General features: G+C 38.2%; 1 non-coding gene across 1 annotated transcript; it reads left to right on the forward strand.

The window, feature by feature from the left end:
* Positions 1-11,196: 11,196 nt before the first annotated feature.
* Positions 11,197-11,268, forward strand: TRNAQ-CUG (transfer RNA glutamine (anticodon CUG)). Its single transcript has one exon. It is a non-coding gene; the product is annotated as a tRNA-Gln (tRNA).
* The last annotated feature ends 2,486 nt before the right edge of the window (positions 11,269-13,754 follow it).

The following is a 13,754-nucleotide window of genomic DNA, read 5'->3' on the forward strand; positions in this document are numbered from 1 at the left end:
GTAATTAATTATACGACATATTTAACTGTTATAGCTGCTTCATATGGCCAATTCTACAACCACAGAAATATTGACTTATTCATTGAGAATCGTTAAAGATATTGCGGCCTAATTAATGGGGTAATTTGGGTTACCTTCCATTGTGCTAAGAAAACATTTGCACACAATAGGAATAACAAAGTGTCTGGTGATTACATTGCTTTCCTTAAGACCTAATTTTATAGCTTTCTTTCTGCCTAATCAGGTAAAACTGTCGTATTGTTCTTAACGAAAAGATTAATGCTTAAGTAAACCTCCTCCTCTCATGCCTCCTGTAGATATCCAAGCACTCCAGGTAGTGCTCCTAATGAGCAAGCAGTGCCATAAAAGACTGTTTTCCAAAGGAAATAGTTTCGTTTTTTTCCCTGTAAACCTCTGTTTTATAACGGTCTCTCGTAGGCTGGGGAGGTCCAAACATGGTGTTTAAGTTGAACATTGTAGGTTGTCCCCTGATATCCCCTTATTCTAGGACATATAGTATGTCCTAAACTGCTGATGTGGCTTAATCTTTTTGGAGGGTAAAGATGATGGGAAATGAAGTCATATCTTACCTCAGTACCATCAAAAATGTGCAGAAAATGTATATTCCATTAGATGCACAGATCTCCAACCTGCCCCCATTCACTAGGTCATCAGGAACAGGAGAAGAGGGCTGCAACCCTTGGGACCTGTACTGCGCTATCATTTCACCATTGTCTACCATTGTATTCTTCAACAACCTTGTCAGACAGATGTAACGCAGCATGAAGTCATGTAATAAGACATGACTGACTGTTTTTGTGACAAAAATGGTGATCAAGGCATTTCATACACAATAACCACAGTAAGCTACTTTGAATTAGTTAACTACTAACGCTCCAAACTAGGTCGAGTTAAAGGAGGTGTAATGTTCAGAGGACAGCATCGCCAACTGAATTTTACGTAATATAGAGAAAGAATTGAAGAAGATGTGCACATGTAATTTCATTTTCATACATTATATGCATATCACAGAATACATTCTGTATTGTACCATCTGCTACTATTATCTTAGGTAATAAAACAAACTTTTCATAGGCGTCTGACCCTTATGTATCCACAGGATCCAGTAGTGCCCTGGACTCTGTTAGGAACATTTTTGCTGACACCTGAACAATATCTTTAAAAAGGTCCATGCCTTGTATTCACTGAACAGGACATACATTGTGAAGGATAGGTATCCTACAAGACCTTTCTGTTTGGTTTAAGATGACATTTAAACACAAGAGTCTCTGAAGTTGCAAAGAGGTATCACAAAAGTCTGTAATAATGGGTGGGTTTTTCTATGGTGTAAGTTGTTTTCAATGATTTCCAAGCTCTAGAAATGTTCACTTATTTTAGCATGACAGTATATTGCATATCTCCTTAGGAGTGACAGTCCCTGCCTGCATCCCAATTCCCTTTGTTCCTCCTTGTTCTCCTGATTTCACTGCTTGCATGAACTATGATTAGTAGTTTAGTTTATGTCGCATAAATAGTCTGTGTCCACCCAGCCACTTTATGTCGCATAAATAGTCTGTGTCCACCCAGCCACTTTAGTCATTTAAAAAGTTAGGATGTGTTTAAAATACAATCTTTCTGGAGGACTCGTGTACTGTGAAGTCCTGATAAATGATAATGTTTAAAAAAGTGGTTACAGAAAGCACAAAGCAGATGCAATCGGCAGTACATTCCATTCCGCACCTGCTGCCTGTTTCACAGGATTTGCAGAAATAAACAGTCAACGGTTATTCCAACGGCTGTATGGGTCTCAAGGCCGTCTGTCTCTCAACGAAAAACGCAACTTCCACACCATTGATTTCCACCCTTCCAGGTTGTGGAGTTAAAACATTTATATGAAAAAAAAAATTAAGTTACTTGAAAATATTTAAAGGTGGCGCACATGAATTCCTAAGCGAGACATCACTATGGTATGTAAAGAAAAGGAATCCCCCTGCAAGGGGAAGATGTAAAAGGCATTTTTGCTGCCACAAAGTAGGGGCTCACTGTAATTAGCAGTAAATTAGCCCTGTGATTAAACATAGCGCTGCAGAGTATGATTGATATAAATCAATAGATAATAATGACGCAAGAGACTGTGCATGTTCACAGAATCAATTCATTAAACTCAGCAAAGCAGAAACATTATATTTTGCCAGTGTGCTTTTTTTTGTGCCAAAAGCCGTGAAAAGATAAAGACATCATTTATAATTAAAACAGGACTTTGGATTGTAAAGAAGGCTTAGCAGCAAAGCAGGTTTATATATATATATATATATATATATATATATATATATATATAGCAATGTAAACGATAAAGTAGAAAAATGTAGAATTTCCAGGTAAAACAAAAAAAGAAAATAAAAATAAATAAATATATTTATTTATATATATATATATTTATATATATATATATTCTTTTTTTCTCGCTGGCTTTTTATCTTTTCTACACATACAGACTGGCATGTGAAGTATGTCATTCCTATTGAGGATCAAGGAGACAGGAATTTTTATTCACCAGGGTAGGCCCAATGTCTGCCACTGTGAACATTCCACAGCCAGAGCTACAATCTGTTCAGTAGACGATATCACAAGATCTTCTTATCAACGCATAGACCCTTCTTCCAGAAAGAGAAATTAAATTATCACATCTTCTTGAAATATGCAAAACTGCATTTAAAGCATTTAAAATAAACAGAACTAGCATTTACATAGTCTTTATATGGCTAGTTTTAGATTAGGCAGCAACACAGACCCCCTGCTGTTCCTTCCTCCCCTCCCCATCTAAAGTTTATTTAGCAGGGGATCCATATTCTGAATTGCAAAAATCCCCTATTTACCAAACACCTGGGGTGTGCTCTTACAAATGCGGACAATTATTTGAAACATTGTTTGCCTTCTCCTCCCTTTCAACTCAGTGTGATTAAACGCATGCAGAGAGCAGAAGAAAAAACATCACAGCAAATTCCCTCCAACCCTGTCATGTGGCCTAATTCTCTTACTCATGTCATGTTGTTTTTGCCACGGATTTTTTTTGTATTTATTTACGTGTGTTTGTGTTTTGATAAATACACAGCTTTGGGATTATGTTTGTGCTTGTTTGCGATAAACAGGTTATAGTTTGCATGTCTCTGTGTGTGTGTGTGTGTTTGTGGCATTAACTCCAGTAGACACACTTTTGTTGTGTCACTAAACAAATGGTACACTTAATTGTTTAGCGTTTCAACCTGTTAAACGATTGAAGTGCGGAAGGGCAAGCAAATGGGTAGTCGAAATGTAGCTCCTCAGCATGGAGAGATGCAGCTTCACACTAGACCTCGCTCTTCACTCTTTTTTCCTAGAGGATGAGCCCCTGGGTACTCTGTGGCCGCAGGGACTTCCGTACCAAGGTAAGTTGCTGAAGTTCAAGACAAACTCATACTAACACTAGCCAAAAGGTTTGGCAGGCAATCTGGGGTCTGGTATCCAAAACAAATATACTACAATAAAACCGTGGACTGACTCATAGAATGGACAAAGGGTGACTAGCAATTCAGGAATATACTGGCTGGGAGTAGCTTCATAAATGTTGTACTAAGTCTGTTCATAATGTGCGACTTAGAGTGTGTCCACACAGGATGTGTCTTTTCATCCAGGGGTGGGAGAACTTCCGCCTGTGGGTTATACCCTGGATCTCGGCCTGTAAGATCAAGACAGCTGACAGTCAGTGCAGGAAACACCAGTAGGAATTGCGTTAGTCATCCCTCTAAACCATGGACAGGTTGATAAAGTTCACTAGAAGGAACAGTCATGTAAAACTAAATAAATAAATAAAGAACATTATTTCTATTGAAAATCTAGAAATAGATACATAAATATACTATTAAATATCTCACTATCATTCTATATATATAAAGTGGATAATGTGGAAGTCGTACTTAGTACCGTAATAAAACACCTTCAGTAAATCTCAAACAGTATCCTACAAATTTTTTTTTGGAATTCCTGACATTTTTATACAATGCATTTAAATACTTTTCAGGTTTTTGTTTCTTTTTTTAACCCGGTTAAGGTGCTTTGATAACATTGTTATCAGATTCCGGGTGGTCTGTTATCTGAACATTCCAACCAAAGACTGGAATAGAAACACACACGGTCTTAACCAGCCATTTAAAACATATATTCTTCTTCAAACATAGTATCTGGGATACTATGACAGTACAAAAACAGAAGCAATCTCATTCTTATATGTGAGCTAGGGAATCTCCTGGTTATGTCATTTTATATTTTAAGTCATTAGTATTAGAAGGTGCCTACCCAGCATAGCCTCTATAGTATCTCTTCCCACACACATATCCTTCTGAGGTCAGAGCATTGGGTTATGATTCAATGCCTTTGTGCTCAGCAAAGAGGGCCCGTGGCAAGATTTAGAGATCCTACTTAAGGATGACGATGTCTGGGTGACCTTAGGCCAGGCCTAGGGCAGCAATTGCCAACAACGTTTAGAAGAGAAAAGAGGAGTTGTTCTAAACAAAGACTCTTTGGAGGTAGGTAACCTTGGATATTTTGAGTTTTGAGAGAATCGTCCTCTATAGATTAATTACAATTACATTGTCCTCAGGATAAAGATTTTGGAATAAGTCTATTGCTTACATAGAACGTTGAAGAAATTAATGTACATACAGAACAAAAAGTGACAGGTATACATTGACCATTTTTGCAGAAAGGCACTGGTGCTTACACAACTGCTAACTAGGGAGCTAAAGCAGGTCAATTCTGTATTAAGAGTCATTATATAGTGTGTGCCAAGACTGGATGAGCTTTGGGATTAAAAAGGTACTTCAGATTTACCACCAACCTTGGCTGTTACATAAAAGTGTACATATAGATCCAGTTTAAAATTAATGATGTCTTGATTATAGGGAAATCATTAGTGTGCCAAAAAAGGACAATGACTTTCTCTTGTAGTTGCACTTTGGTAATGGTTGAAGTGCTGAAAGTTGCAGGTATTATGAATATTTCTATGTACTGCTTTCACAGAAGCAAATAACCCTTTTCTTGTTGATTCCCCAAAATGTTTTCCACAATAGACCTAGATAAATCCTGGCTAACATTAGTTGTTACAACTGTATATCTGAAATTGGCATAAAAGTATCCTGCCCAAGAATTTTTATTTGAGGTTATCATTACCCATTGAAGATGTAGAAGATCAATGCTCCTGTCAGAGAGTTTAACCTGGTTAATGAATTTAATGAAGTTGAATCTGAAATTGAATTTGATTAATGTTGACATTTACTAGGGCCACCGCTCTTCTCTGACTGCTCGCTTTTCAAGGACCTGACCAAGATTGTTAATCTGATTCAAACTGGTTCCTGTATTGTTCTTCCAGTGACGTAACAGCTTTAAAACATACCCTAATGTGTATGTGCAGCAGGAACAACCCCAAAATAGTAGACCAACATGGCAAGATAAGGGGTGATAGTGGTGGTCCCCAAATGCTTCACTGGCTGTTTATAGTTGAAATTACCATTGCAAAAGTCCTACAAGAAAAGCGTTAGCCAGTGGATATTTTTTATGACTCTTGAGGGGACTATTACTGGTACCCCTATGCCTTTCCTTACAAAATAGGGGAGACAGAAGAAAAATATCCCCTTATTATAATACGGAATCTGCTGACATATAAAAAAAAATGTAATAATAATACCCTGAGTTGGTGAAAGAGTTGCTCTTCTAGCCTCAGCATGTTTTAACAATTAGGCTAGCATGTGTTGGATCAATTCTTGTTCCTCCAGCTAAACAAAGGTACGCTTTGAACACTTTAAAATAGTGTGTTGTATTTCCAGGCGATGATGCTGATTTTACCGATGGTGAAATGGCAGTATGACAAAACTAGAATTGACAGACAAAGCAAACCGATACATAGTAGAGAGGGCCCTGCTTGCAAGCTTACTATTCTATTATTTGTCTTCACCATGGGTTACTAAATTATCCAATAAATATCCATTTGTGTTTAAAATTGATATTATCTAATTATTTAATCAAAACTTGGACTGTATATCCTTAAATAATTAAAGGAAGCATATTAAATAAGCCAAACCACAAACAATGGTAAGACCTGAAAATCTTATTTGGTCAGAGATCAATTAACTGTAGCATGACAAAAGCCTTTGGATTATAACACCACTATCAATTTGGTAATATGTGCTAAAATCTAATTAGGCTCAAATTAAATGTAATTTCATCTAAATACGTGACACCTGGAACCTACAACTTGTTGACGAACTTTCTGTAGCCCACACCTGTTTTCATGACAGCTTGAATTATGCATTAAAACTGTACGTTTGTAACTAACTTGGGTAATAGTTTTATACAGAAATCCATTTTTGTGTATATCTGGGGTGAATATAGAAATGAAAAATATAGTGGTGCCCAATAAAATCACAAATTTTGGACAGACAAAAACCTTGGGGCATTTTCTTTTTAATCGAATCGAACCCTGATTCGAATTGTTGTTGGCCAGTACATCATCAGCGTGCACATGATCATCTCTTTTGGCTGATTTGAAAGCTTTGCATAAACTGAATGAAAATAAATAGAATACAAGTTTTCTTTGAAGATTTATGATGGAATCACATGAACATAAATTGATATAAAATCACAACAAATAATAATTGCTAAGAATAATGAAACCAATGAGGGTAGGGACAAAACGTATGGTATTGTTTACATTGGCACAACTAAGTTATAAAATTGTCAATAGAAATAAAATATTTAACCCCTTAACGACAATCCACGTACATGTACGGGGTTGCCGTGCAACGAGATAACGACAATGCCCGTACATGTACGGGCTGCCGTTAAATAGCTGCATTGCCGCAATCGCGGCGTTTTCGCCGCGATCGGCGGCTTTGCAGCATCCACGGAAGCCTCCCAAGTGAGGCTTACCGTGGATCCGGGGAGGGCAGCCCTCGGCAGAAGAAAAATGGCCGCCGCCGCACCGATCATCAAAGATCGCGGCGGCGCCCGGCTAAAACAGCTTAGGAAGCGATCGGAATCGCTTCCTAAGCATAAACGGTGTTACTGACATGCCTCGATATCGAGGCATGTCAGTAACACTACCCCCCTACCCCGATCACCTTGTGATTGCTCCGAAGAGCAACCACAAGTGCCATCCTGTGAATGACGTTGCCGTCATTCACAGGATGGCATTAACAATAGATATGAGTTCACAGAGGGTCTATCCAGACCCTCTTGTGAACTCTCGAGCTCCTCCTGCAGGTTGAATGCAGGTACTGCATCCAACCATGCAAGGTCAATGGAGCCCAGCTCACTAATGAGTGATTAGTAAAAAAAAAAAAAATGTAAAAAAATTGTTCAAAAATGTTTTAAAAAAATAAAAATAATATGGTAACATGTAAAAATCCCCACTGTCACCAAAAAAAAAAAATAAAAAAATTAATAAGCAAGTCCTAAAATTCTTTATCTTTACAAAAATTCCAACATGGAAAGAGTTAAAATATTGGCATTACAAATGCCCATAGGGTGTCTCGTATTAAAAAATGCATGAGTTGATGGGGTAAATTGAATTGGCCGGGTTCAAAGGTGTCCCAGATATGGGACATGGGGGCAGTAGGATCAGATGTCTAAATGGCTTAAAAATACACACCTCACAAAGGCGGCCTTTTACCTCCCAAATAACCCAACAAACCCATGCATGTGGGGTATCACTGCGCTCAGGAGATGTTACTGAACACATATTGGGGTGTTGTTTGACAGGGACATATACCAGGAGTGATAAATCTATACCTGAAGTACAACGTGTGTGAAAAAAATACAAAAAAATTTACTACCATAAAGTTTCACAAAGGCTGGTGGTAAAATTAGTGCATGGAAAGGGTTAAATTACCAGCATTTGAAATACCTTGGGGTGTCTAGTTTTTAAAAATATATGACTGGGGTAAATTGCATTGGCCGGCTTCAAAGATACCCAAAATGGCACATGGGGGGAAGAATTACCAGATTTGGAAAAAAAGGTTTTGAAATAGCAAAACGCTACCTGTACTTATTGCCCCATAACGTGCAGAAAAAAGCAAAAAAACATAAAAACATTGGGTATTTCTAAACTCAGGACAAATAGTAGAATCTATTTAGCAGTTTTTTTCATTAGTTTTTGCAGATGAGTAAAAGTGTTTTGTTTAAAAAGTGAGAAAAAGTAATTTTTTAACAAAAAATCCCCATATTTTATCATTTTTTATAGTAAATTAGATGATATGATAAAATTAATGGTATCTAAAGAAAGCCCTGTTTGTCCTGAAAAAAACAATATATAATATGTGTGGGAGCACGAAATGAGAAAGAAGAAAATCACAGCTAAACAGGAACACCGAAAAATGTTAAAATAGCCATTGTCCCACAATATACTACGAGTAAAAACCCCTATTGTCCTTAAGGGGTTAAGAAATTATCACAGCAGTCAAAATTAAAGGTTTCACAGGATAGTTAATTGATGCCTAGGGTAGAGCTGACAAAAATTATATCATAGGAAACCATTTTATATGTGATACTTACAATTATTTACCTTCTTAAACATGAGTATTTTTTGTAAAAAAAATCTAAATGGACATGTAATTTACCCTTAACAGCACAGTCCAGTTAAATGAATTATTCCATGTATATTTCACTATATTTTTAGAATTTAACAAATCTATCAAATATGAATGTTTTTTCATTCCATATAACACCTCAATTTAGAATGAACAGAAATCTTACTGTCAGCCGCAGTAGGAAGTTGTGTTCTGCCTCCAGTGGTTTATCAGATGGGCATGACCCTTTAACAACAGCTTAGTTCCTCTGTAAAGATACTATCACAATTAGTTAAAGGCAATGTGATGAAACAGCATAGTGTAAAGGGTGAGGAAAACATGAGTAATGCGTTGTATAGAACTTAGTGTGACAGTTCCCTTTAATTGTACACATATGTTCAATAAATCGAATTGCATACATGTTCATGTTTTTGTTACAGACTATAGTGATGAAACAATATGATAAATCTATTTTGTACTTGGCTGTATTGCCATCCCTCCAGGGGCTCTGTGGACTTTAGTCAGCTGCTTAATTTATTAATATGGCGCAATCATCTAAATCCACGCAGTTGCTAGCAGAATGCTCGTGTGATTTTTTTTTCCACTATATACAAAGTATATTGATATAATTTTCCAGGGCAGGTGTACCGTGTATCTTAACGTCATGGTCTTCAGGAACTGAATAAATGAGAAAGTCTTCTTCTGTGATGGGCGCCATTCCTTAAACTCCATAATCCTGAGATTGTTTAAAAGAGGCAGTCATGCAGCCTAATCTTGCATGGCACCATATTCATGTTCACAGACTGAGACCAGCAAGTTCACTTGCGATTTGCTTAATGCTCTGTTGAGCAGGTGTTTTGTACAGGACTGTTTACATGAGAAGGTGCAGTGCGGTAGCCATCTTGTTGACAGTGAGTTTAAGGCCCGTCTGACAGATAAAGGCGTGTTAGGACAGTGTTGATACATCAACGCTTCCAGCATGTTGATTAAGTTCAAAATGCTGAGAAACAGTAAAAGAGATTTTTCCCAGCAAAAATGTTGTTGTGTTACCTCCAGGGCTTTTTATGGTGGATAAAACAAGCGTAACAAATAAACAATACTTAAGGATGCCTTCTAAGCCATGGAATTACAGCAGAATTGCTGTGACGGTTTCTTGTAGAAGTCCCACAAAAGAAAGTAAACTATAATTTCCCTCCTTTAGTCTATGTCTAAATGTCACATGAAAATACTTTTTATTGATCAAGTGTTAGCGGTATCTAGAAACTTTTTATTGATAATGTGTTTATTTTACACCCAACCGATTAGTACGGGAGGGGTTAAATGTGTTTTGCAGCAAAGCACAGTTGCATATAGACGTTATATAATTTGAAAAGATACAATATAAAATAAAAACCTAAAAATAGGTCAATATGACTTGATCAAGTAAAGCAAGAGAACACAGTATCCTTTTTTAGGTGAAACAGTCTCTTTTTGGGACTCTCCCATGATTGCCTCCTTTCTAGGAGCTGAGCATGCTTTCTGGGTATGAATCACATAGCTATAAGGCCATAATCATATGTATATAAACTCCAGAAAATCTAATTTATAAAGGCATTTGTGTAAATAATGTATATTTTTATTCCAAATGGCTATTTAATCGGTGGCACATTAAAAGCCTTGTCCCTAGCCACATCTTTAACCATGCCCCCTAAACAAATGTGTCCATCTTGGTCATTTGAAACATTGTGAGCCATGTCAAAACCTGATAGTTTTTGTTATAAAAAATGTTCTTTGTTGATTTTTTTCAATTTTCATGAGAAGATGTGATTTTTAATGATGTGGTTTAGTCATGGCTAAAATTGCATAAAGGAATTATTTACTAATAAGCATAACTGGGAACAGCGTTTAGGCATTCCTACTCTCTGCTCTCCCACTTGGGGGCTAATGAGGAGTGGGCTATCTGCATGTGTGAGGGACTAGCCGTGTGAGAGAGGTGGCTCGCTGTCTATAAAAATAAAACTGGCTACTGATAGCTTATATTAGTATGGGGGTGGGAAACCCGGTTTCCAGAATGTTGCATTTGGTTCCTGACCATGTTCTACCTACTTCCTGCCCACTACCATCTGCTTCCCACCCCCCTAAAAGCGATCTCTTCTGGGTGATCCTCACACTTGCATAATCTTAAGTAAGCATATAGAAGCATATACATCAATAAAAAGAATTATTCACAGGATGGAGATCTAGGATCTTTCCATTTTGTTGCTACAATCATTTTGATGGTTATTAAAATATGAATTATTAATCGTTGCCTGTGTTTTCAAAGCATTACTGAGAACATTCGGGAGGGAGAAGTGAAAACTATAATACATTTCTTGTAGTCGTGTAGTAAAATAGAACTGTGTATGGATTACCATATGAAAAATAGTTTATAAGCTATCTAGTATACATTTACCAAAAAAAAAACAAAAAAAAACAAGTAAATAATTTATACATAATTGTTTATCAAATTAATAATTAAAAAATGTTAAGACACTGTGTGAAGCACCCTTAACTGAGTGATCAATTTGCTCCGAGTTAGCTTTGACTTCCAAAAAAAGAGAAAGGGAGAGTTTGATCATGTGGTTCCATGGTGTAATGGTTAGCACTCTGGACTCTGAATCCAGCGATCCGAGTTCAAATCTCGGTGGGACCTTCATTTTTTTTTTTTGGAAATAATTTTCTAAAAGATAGAATATGGTGTTAAATAAAATAAAATTTAACATAAATAACATTTACTGAACAGATATGGTACAGCCTAATTCCTTTCACTATATACTGAGCCATGCATTGACAGTAGTGTAGCATAACCCCCGTCACAATATGCTAAGCCAGACACTGATGGGGTAGGCCTCTGCCCATAAAGCAGCCTGCCTGTGCCACCTCTGACCATGAAGCAGCCTGCCAGTGCCACTTCTGGTCATGAAGCAACCTGCCTGTGCCACATGATGCTGCTAAAGCAGCCTGCCTGTGCTACCTCTGCCCCTGAAACAGCTTACCTGTGCTCATTCTTTCCTTGAAACAGCTTACATGTGCCTCCTCCATCCCTGGAAAAGCCTCTCTGTGCCACTTCTGCCACTGAAGCACCCTGTCTGTGCCACCTCTGCCCCTGAAACAGCCTGCCTCTGCCCATAAAACAGCCTGTCTGTGCCACCTTTGTCCCCCAAACAGCCCGTCTGTGTCCCCCTTAAGCAGCCTACCTGTGCCGCCCTCTGTCCATGAAGCAGTCTGTCTGTGCCACCTCTGACCCTGAAGCAGCCTGCCTGTGCCACCTTTGACCCTGAAGTAGCCTGCCTGTGCCACCTCTGCCCCTGAAACAGCTTGCCTGTGCCACCTCTGCCCCTGAAGCAGCCTGCCTGTGCCACCTCTGCCCGTGCAGCAGCCTATCTGTGCTACATCTGCCCCTGAAGCAGCCTACCTGTGCCACCTCTGCCCGTACAGCAGCCTGTCTGTGATACATCTGCCCCTGAAGCAGCCTACCTGTGCCACCTATGCCCCTGAAACAACCTGCCTGTGCCACCTCTGCCCCTGAAGTAGCCTGCCTGTGCCACTTCTGCCCCCTTAACAGCCTGCCTGTCCAATTTCTGCCCCTAAACACTTATAACATTGATTACTCACTTACTCACTCACTCACTCACTAATTCATTCATTCAGCATCCCAGACCCTGTTTCCTTACCTGCAGATTTCTCTGGTCCAGGGGGTGGTCGAGTAGCACTGGGGCCGCTCAGATGTCTATCCTGTGGCGCCTGCACACTGTTTGCGGAAACTCTCTTTTTCACTCAGGGGAAGCAGGAACAGTGTGCGAGCTCCACAGCGGTCACCCCCTGATGAGTGCCACTCGTGGTGGACCACCCCCTTTTAGGTATGCCACTGATGCTGCCAGGCTAAAATTTGGTTAAATAAATGGGTTCTTTGTCCACCAGCTACAATGTGATCCCCCGAAGCGGAGACACTACATAAGACAGGCTATGAAGAGGCTGTTCGTTCTTGGTTGAGTATTTAATGATATAACTAGAACATGTCTAAAATGACAGAACAGCAGATTTTATTGTTGCGGGGGTAGGCATTTAAAGGGACTGTGTATTGTAAACCCTACAGCATATTCTGGGAAATGCATGAATGCATAGAGGCCCTTCATTTTTAATGAAGCACAGGGCAAAAAAAAAGACAAAGTAAATGCATGAAAAAGTTTGTTCTCTAAAGATCTACAGTATACTGTATACACTGTTTCGTAACTTATGCGCAGAAAAAAGTAACGTTTGATCCCTTTAACCAGCAAATACTAATGCTCAAATATGGAGGTTGATAGCAGCTTTATTATTTCCTTAATTCCAAGCAGCCCACAGGCTAATTATTTAGAGTCACTTCCGGATCATGCGCTTAAATATTTTTAGCTGTTTTTGTTATCTGTATAATATCTAAAGTGAATTTAATAGATTGTAAGCTCGCTAGGGCAAGGCCATCTTTTGTTAAAATATTGTCAATTTTAATGTTTCCTTAATTTTCACTTCACTGTACTTACATTGCTATGGTATCTGTAGGTGAGCTATAAATAAAATGTAATGTAATACTTAAAAACACTAAAACAATAACCAAAAGAAGTGGTAAATACAAAAAAAGACTTCCCTAAAGAATGGTATCTAAGTGGAATTTGTCCTGGAGAGATATAAACAGACTAATTGTGGCTTTCATTATTAGCAAAATAACTGCAGAAACACATAACAGGTTTAAATTGCTTCCACTTTTGTTAACTTGTTTAATCAACAAAAGTATCACCTTTACTTCACTTTCATCTCAGTTCCACTGAAACTGGTTAAAGGTTGAATTTCTCCAGGATGTCTGAGCTGGGAACTGTTTGCTAGTGAAGCGTTGTTTTGTTTAGGGGATACCCTTCTCTGTCCTTATGGAGCTGACAATAAATCTGATAGCTGGGTGACATGAGAGAAGATCTCTGGTGCCAGAAAACAATCAAAATTCCTTCCATGTAAAAATCTCATGAGCCTGTCAACGTTAGAAATTAACTCATACTTTACGTTACTTTGATTTACTTGTATTGAAAAAATATAATGAAGTGTTATTATTTACAAATACTGTATACGAGACGTGCAAATGAGCTAAAAATGATGCGGGAAATTTTTTGG

Source organism: Spea bombifrons, chromosome 1 (assembly GCF_027358695.1).
Source record: "Spea bombifrons isolate aSpeBom1 chromosome 1, aSpeBom1.2.pri, whole genome shotgun sequence".
Classification (NCBI taxonomy): Eukaryota; Metazoa; Chordata; class Amphibia; order Anura; family Pelobatidae; genus Spea; species Spea bombifrons.